Here is a 6,912-nt window from a genome sequence, read left to right on the forward strand (position 1 = left end):
GCACTTGAAAGCATTCCCAATAACTATATGCAAGTAATATACATATGGATATATCATGATGCAATCTACTACTCAACCATGTCGTAGCATTTTCAATTATAAACAATATGGTGTGAAGTGTACAATCAGTAACGCCCTACTCCCAAACTACTTATTTTCAGGGATAATTATCCATGACAACCCAATTAACTCTAATTTAACTAACTAATTCACAAAACTAAAACTTGTCTTTACCAATTTCCTTCGCATTACTCAATTTTCCAAGCAAGGCTTTTGTCTCAAATATTTTATGGCTGCATCTAACGTCTCGTTAGACTGCCTACGTACCCTAAATAGGGATTAAGCCATTCGTAGTTCATATAGGTACTTCAAGCATTCACAATAATTATATGAAGGTAATATACCTAATCAATTTAAAAGTGTCGATAGAACTCTCAATAATATGCATAATAAAAAGGAAAAGATCCACTCACCTGGAGTCCACGCTATACTTCTCTAGCACGCGCATCGAGGTGTCTTGAATGATCGGTCCCTGCCACGAAGTCCAAAAGTGGACGGAAGATGGTCAATTTGCCCACGAAGCCGGCGGGTGCCTAAAACTTCCCGACGTCGATTCGTCGTCTACGGTGGTCCAACGGGGTCAAGGTTGGTTGGGTTTTGCTCCTGGGATGATGGGCTACAAAGCCCAAGTGGTGGCATCGGCCATTGCTTTGCCGATTTGCCGGAAAATCGAGAAGGGTGGCCGGAGCACCATTGATTTTCGTCAACTTTCGTGGCCTCAAACTTCCACATCCCATGGTTAATCAAGGTGGTTCTTGGGTGGGTTTTGTAGAGGGGAATGAGAGCTTCAAGATGGTGGTGGTGGCATCGAAAAACTCCACCGGAGTTGGCCGGAATCGGCCTTGGAAAATGGGCACCCGCGGTGGGTGCGGGTGGACGAAAACCCATTTACTTTTTTTTTTTTTTTTTTTTTTTTTTTTTTTCTTTTCTCCCTCCATTTCTGATTGGGCTTCTTTAAATAAACACTAACCTTGAATAACCAATTTCGAACGTCCGTAACTATACCGTTATAATCCGGACTCGTAAACGGCTTTCGCCTATACGTTCGTACCAATGAGTACTACGAGGATATGCTAAAAGAATAAGTCCCACATCTTTCAAGTCAATGGTCAACGGAAGTCAAAGTCCTTGCCTCTAGGGCAATTTCGTAAATTCACGCTTTTAAAATAAAATAAAAACGTAAAATTTGGAACGGGTTGTCACATACTAGGCCGAACATAACATATTCAGTGCATGTGTTAAGTAGATTTATGCATGAACCTCACCGTCCACACATGGAAGCGGCTATCTGAGTTTTGAAATATATAAAGAGTTCTCCTGGATAAGGTTTGTTTTTCTCTTCTAAAAATGACTTGACCTTAAGTGCATATTGTGATTCAGATTGGGCAGGATGCCTTACGGCACGAAGATCAACTACATTGTATTGTGTTTTTTTGGGCTCTTCATTGATCTCTTGGAGATCAAAGAGACAAAAGACCGTATCTTTGTCATCAGCTGAGGTCGAATATAGAGCCATGACTAGAACCTATTGTGAACTATCGTGGCTTCGATATCTTCTAAGGGACTTGGGTTTGTTGCATCCAAAACCGGCCTTATTGTATTGTGACAACAAAGTAGCCCTTCATATTGCTGCTAATCCAGTTTTCCATGAACGTACTAGACATATAGAGATGGATTGCCACTTTATTCGAGATAAGATACAAGATGGTTCCGTTGTCACACGATTTGTTCCCTCTTCACACCAACTTGCATGTGTATTCACAAAAGCATTAGGGAAGCACACTTTCTCGAGTATTATACACAAGTTGGGAGTTCTTGACATCCACTCTCCAACTTGAGGGGGAGTGTAGAGAAGTCAACGATATCATTCTTGATATCTTGGCTTAGTTTAGGAAATAAATTTGTAATTGATTTCTATAGATTTATTTTCCTGTTGTATACCTAGAATGTAGGATAGTTTACTTCTCTGTCAAGAGTTCTTCTTTGTATAAATGTCTTGGTATCAATAGAAGAAAATCACTTCCTCAAAATATACTTTTACTATATTTTACAAAGATTTTAAAGAAGGCTATACAAATAAAGGATTTTCTCAATGTATGCATTGGTTTTGGTCATTCTTATTGTTATGGCATGGCGTGTGCATAAATTGTGTTTTACTTTTTGTTGACCTTTATTTCTTTCTTGGTGTGAGTGTTTGTTTGATGGCCACTTACTAAATTTTACTCTTTAAAGTTTTCCCTTCGTGCGTTTCAGGTGAGGGATGTGTTTAAGTCCAAAACTTAGTCAGGTTTGTCTTTCCTTGTACAGTTACGTAATTTATAAATTCTTATTATCACACGAAGCTCAATCAGTCAATCATTAGGTTTAAGTCACTCAACATGGAGGTATTGCAACAAAGACGATGAAGACCCAAGATCATCTCATAATACAGGTTTGGAACATCCATTGCATAAGCATCTGCATAATTGCATATCTTTGTCCAGTGATTTCTGCCCAGACAACTATTTGTTCATACTCTTGACGTGACCTGTGACTGAGACTGAATATACTAAGACACAGCATGCTCGTGTCCTATCACCAGTTGATAGGTGCCATGACTATGAGCTGGCGACTGCTAACGGTATACATGAAAATATCCTCTCTGAGGTGGAATTTTTATGTGGTACTGATGAGCTTATTCATTTTAGGTTTTATCGTGTGTGCGCGCGCGCGCGTGTGTATATATATATATGCGTGTGTGTGTGTGTGTGGGTGTTAGGTCTCAGTCGCCATCATCCTTCTTCCCCGCAGCTCTTAGAAAACCCTAGCATAGTGACATGTCCATAATCATCTGAGAAGAGCTCTTAACTCATTTTTGCATATAACTTTAGAATCTTAGATCCAGATTCATTTCAAACTCTCTTAATCTGTTGATGTTCTATTTGGAGAGGTTTGTGCTATTTTTGAATCTTTATTTGCATATCATTTAAACTGCATTCATTTCTCATTGATGCCACAAGTGAAGGAGCTAGAGCGTGAGTTGCCACTGTTGTGAAGACCTTGCACTGATCCCCTTGAGGAATTTCAAGTTGCACAAGAGGTACAAGCTGCTCCTTTAGCATAGTTTAGGGATTAAGCTTATGTACGTGAATGATTCTTGTATGAACTTGATTTTCTGCTAGTGGATAGAGCTCTCTGGAGTTCTGCCGGTTTTTTACCCAGTTAGGGGTTTTCCGGACACAAATCTTGTGGTGTGATGTTTTGATGGTTCATGTTTATATTGCTATCAAATATTAATAAACTGTTAACTAAGTGTTACTTGGTAGTACTAATTTAATATCTCACTCAAGTATGAGAATGCTCATAATATCTGCTGTCTGATGGTTATTATGACTTAGAGTTTTATCTTGAGTGTTTTGGGGTAGATATAGAAATATTTTGTGTACGATATCATACATTGTGCAGAAGGTTCTGCCTGATATCAATTTCAGGATGGGACTAGACGATGGCAGCGAGCATGGGACAAGCTTTGGTGGACCTAAATTTAGAGTTTAAAGGAAAATAATGTTTTGTAATTTTATCGCGTTTTGATTTACAAACTATCTTATTCCCTTAAAGTTTGTATAGAATTTTGCTACTACACTTTCGTTCCCTTGAAATAAAGGTTCAAAGTTAAATAATTGTTATTTTTACTCTTTACTTCCGTTTTATAAGAAGTTCATTAATGCCCTGAAAATCCTTTTTTCATATATTTTTCCCGGTGTGTTGCATATAATTATTATTATTTTATTTGGAGAAAGAAACGAAATTTTTTTGCTTATGGCAATAAGATTACACAAGTGGTCAATATATCCACAATGTAATAAACCGAAAGCAAGCAGCTACATATCATCCAACATTAGTTCAGATGAGTAGAAATGACCAACTTATATGAGCTATTAAAGAATTGGGTTGGAATGATAAAAAGCTGGTCTGTGAAACATATAAATTCCACTATCACAAAGAATAGAACTTCATGTGATCTAAAGAATTGATGACACATCAAAAGCTTTACTCAAAAACGTCCTTATTAGATAGCAAGGAAAACCTTCAAATGGGGTGAATGTTAGGCCATTTCCAACCGAACCGGCCATAGGGCCATATGTGAAATTCTGTCCCCAGATTTCACTCTTTAAAATTACATATTTCATATTCTTAGTTTCGACGCGTTTATAATTACGATGTATAGTTTTTTTTTTTCTTTCAATAAGTAAAAGGATGAAAATGTCCTTAATGAACTAAACGGACTTTTCGATGATGTATTTAATTCCTACATGTTTTGTCACTTTTATTTACATATTTGGATAGAGCTCGACCTCACGAGTGCTTAGGCAAAAACCGTTCGCCAAACAGAGCTATACTTAATGAGATATAAACGAGCAAAGGCAAGGGCGAAATGGTCATTTGACCATTATCTGGAAGGCTCCAGATTTGCTGGAGCACTGATTTGGTGGCACGCGTGTGGCTAGGATGGAGAGATAAGAAGAGAAAGGAGGGAAAGGAGGGAAAGACGGGCCAATCAGGAGGGAAGGAAAGAAAGGGAAATGAGGGAAGAAGAGAGAAAGGAACCGGTAGACCCGGTCCTTTGCCTTCGACCCGCAACCCGACCCAACGATGCTTTTCAAGACAATTTTCTGGTGAATTGAAGCTATTCACCCCCTGGTATCAACCTAGCATCCTTTCCTCTTCCATTTCCACTCAAAAACCAACGGAATTTGGTCTTGATTTTGTGAAAAACAGCACAGTGGATGAGACGGGTTCTTGGCGGCGATTCACCAAATCAGAAGCTAATTCCATCAACCACCATAACCAATAGACTCCTCTCAACCTCAGGAACAAAGCTCAAGCAGTGGTTGAGGCGTCAGATTTGTCTTGGGGTCGAATCGAGAACACCAATTCCTAGGGTTTTTGACGGATCAAGGGCATTTTTAGGTGTTTCCTAGTCGAATTGGACTTCGGCCCAGGCATAAAGTTCTTCCCCTTGTTGTGTTCTACAATTTTGTTAAATTTGGTAATTTTTGGGGTTAGGTGAAGTTTCTGGCGAGTCGGGGTAACTGGTAGCTGCATGCGGGGCGCGTGGTCCGGGGACTACTTGACCCTTATTGGCTAAATTTGATACCCTAATTTCATATGTGACATCCAATGGACGAAATCCCATCGTTCGAACATATATTCGTTAGGATCCTCAACTTGATCATTATAACCATTGACGATTTGACTGTTGGATCATCACCAAACTTTAATGCGTTATAGTACGTAATATTTGAGGACCTTAGGAACTTACGGATCGGTAATCTGACGTATGGATCTTCCCGAATTGAACTTCTAAGTTTGTAAAACCAAACATGGACCACCTCTTAATTTTAGCGATTGGCAGAGATCCGACCTTTGGATTGTTCCAAAATTTTAGGATATTATTCTAGAAGATTAATGAGACTCTTGGGAAATTACAAATCGAAAATCCACATGAGGATGTTTCAGATCGAATTATGCAAGGTTGTGGACCCTAACGTTGACAGAAAGTTGACTTTCGGCACATGTCTCGAATCGTTCTTACATACTAAAATTAGTACTACTAAAGACTAAGTGAAGTCTAGTAGGCCTACATTGGTTCATGAGTGACTTTAATATATGTGATTTGGTTATTACCCTGATTTCGTATTTAGTAACCTTTGTGGATATGACTTGGTTTTATAAATGTGTTTTCTATTAAAATGTTTATGAAATGTGATTTGATTTGTGCATTGGGAATATTTGTGAAATGTGATTTGAAATGCATGTTGGATTGTTTGTTAAATGTGAGGGCTAGCAGTGGACCGTTAACCCATTGTCATGGGGATTTGTTGCTTCAATATCGTTTCATTTCTTGCTTCATTAATCCATTCTAAATTTAGTGCTTGTACTTGTTTCATTTCGTTCAGCCTTCATGAATTGAGTAACTCGATTCATGTCTTGTTTCTTCGAGCCGTTGTTATGTTTCTTGGACTTCCGCTCGGTTCCATTGATTGTCCGAACTTGTATCCTGCTTTGGATTTCATTGAGTGGTCTGATATCCATTGTACTCCGTGATTCCGTTGAGTGGTTCGGAACCATATCCATTCGGATTCTGTTGAGAGGTTCGAAATCCCTTCTACTTCGCAATTCCTTTGAGTGGTCGGGAATCGTATCCTGGTTTTGATTCTGTTGAGTGGTCTGGAATCCCGCTTGATATTTTGGTTCCGTTGAGTGGTCCAAAACCCAATATTGTTGGATTTCGTTGAGTGGTCCGAAATCACATCATTGACTTCGTTGATTCGGTCTAAAATGAGAAAGCTGCAGATATGTAGGCTTCGGCCAAACTGTTGTCGCTCTAGCCTTGCATTTTGGTGTATTGTATGAGTTATTAATTGATGTGATTGCGGAATGGTGTTGGAAAGTATATGTGTGTGTGAATGGCAAGATGACAACTTTTGTTTGGCTTATGGTTGGCGTGTAGTGTGGTACTCTATGTTTTCTGATAGGAAGTGTTTTACGAAAAGTTCAGAGTTTAACAAGTGATGAACTATGAATAGCTTGATCCTGTTGGAGGGTACGTAGATAGTCTAACAAAGAGGTTAAATGCAGTCATAGAGTAAACGAAAAATCACTATGCAATTCGAAGCTTGAGTTGTGCTTTGTTTGTATCCCAGAGGTGGGGTATGTTAGATATACGAGTACTTTTTGACGTTGCGTGTTGATCTTGTACGTATGTCGAGATTGGGTGTGACACCATAGGCCAAAGGATAGCCATTTTTGACACAAAACCCATCTCCAATAGAGGTTTGGGTCAAAAAATTCTAGGACCCACTGGGCCAA

The sequence above is a fragment of a genome, unplaced genomic scaffold (assembly GCF_019419815.1).
Source record: "Pyrus x bretschneideri cultivar Hongxiangsu unplaced genomic scaffold, Pyrus_bretschneideri_v1 Contig44, whole genome shotgun sequence".
In the NCBI taxonomy this organism is placed as follows: domain Eukaryota; kingdom Viridiplantae; phylum Streptophyta; class Magnoliopsida; order Rosales; family Rosaceae; genus Pyrus; species Pyrus x bretschneideri.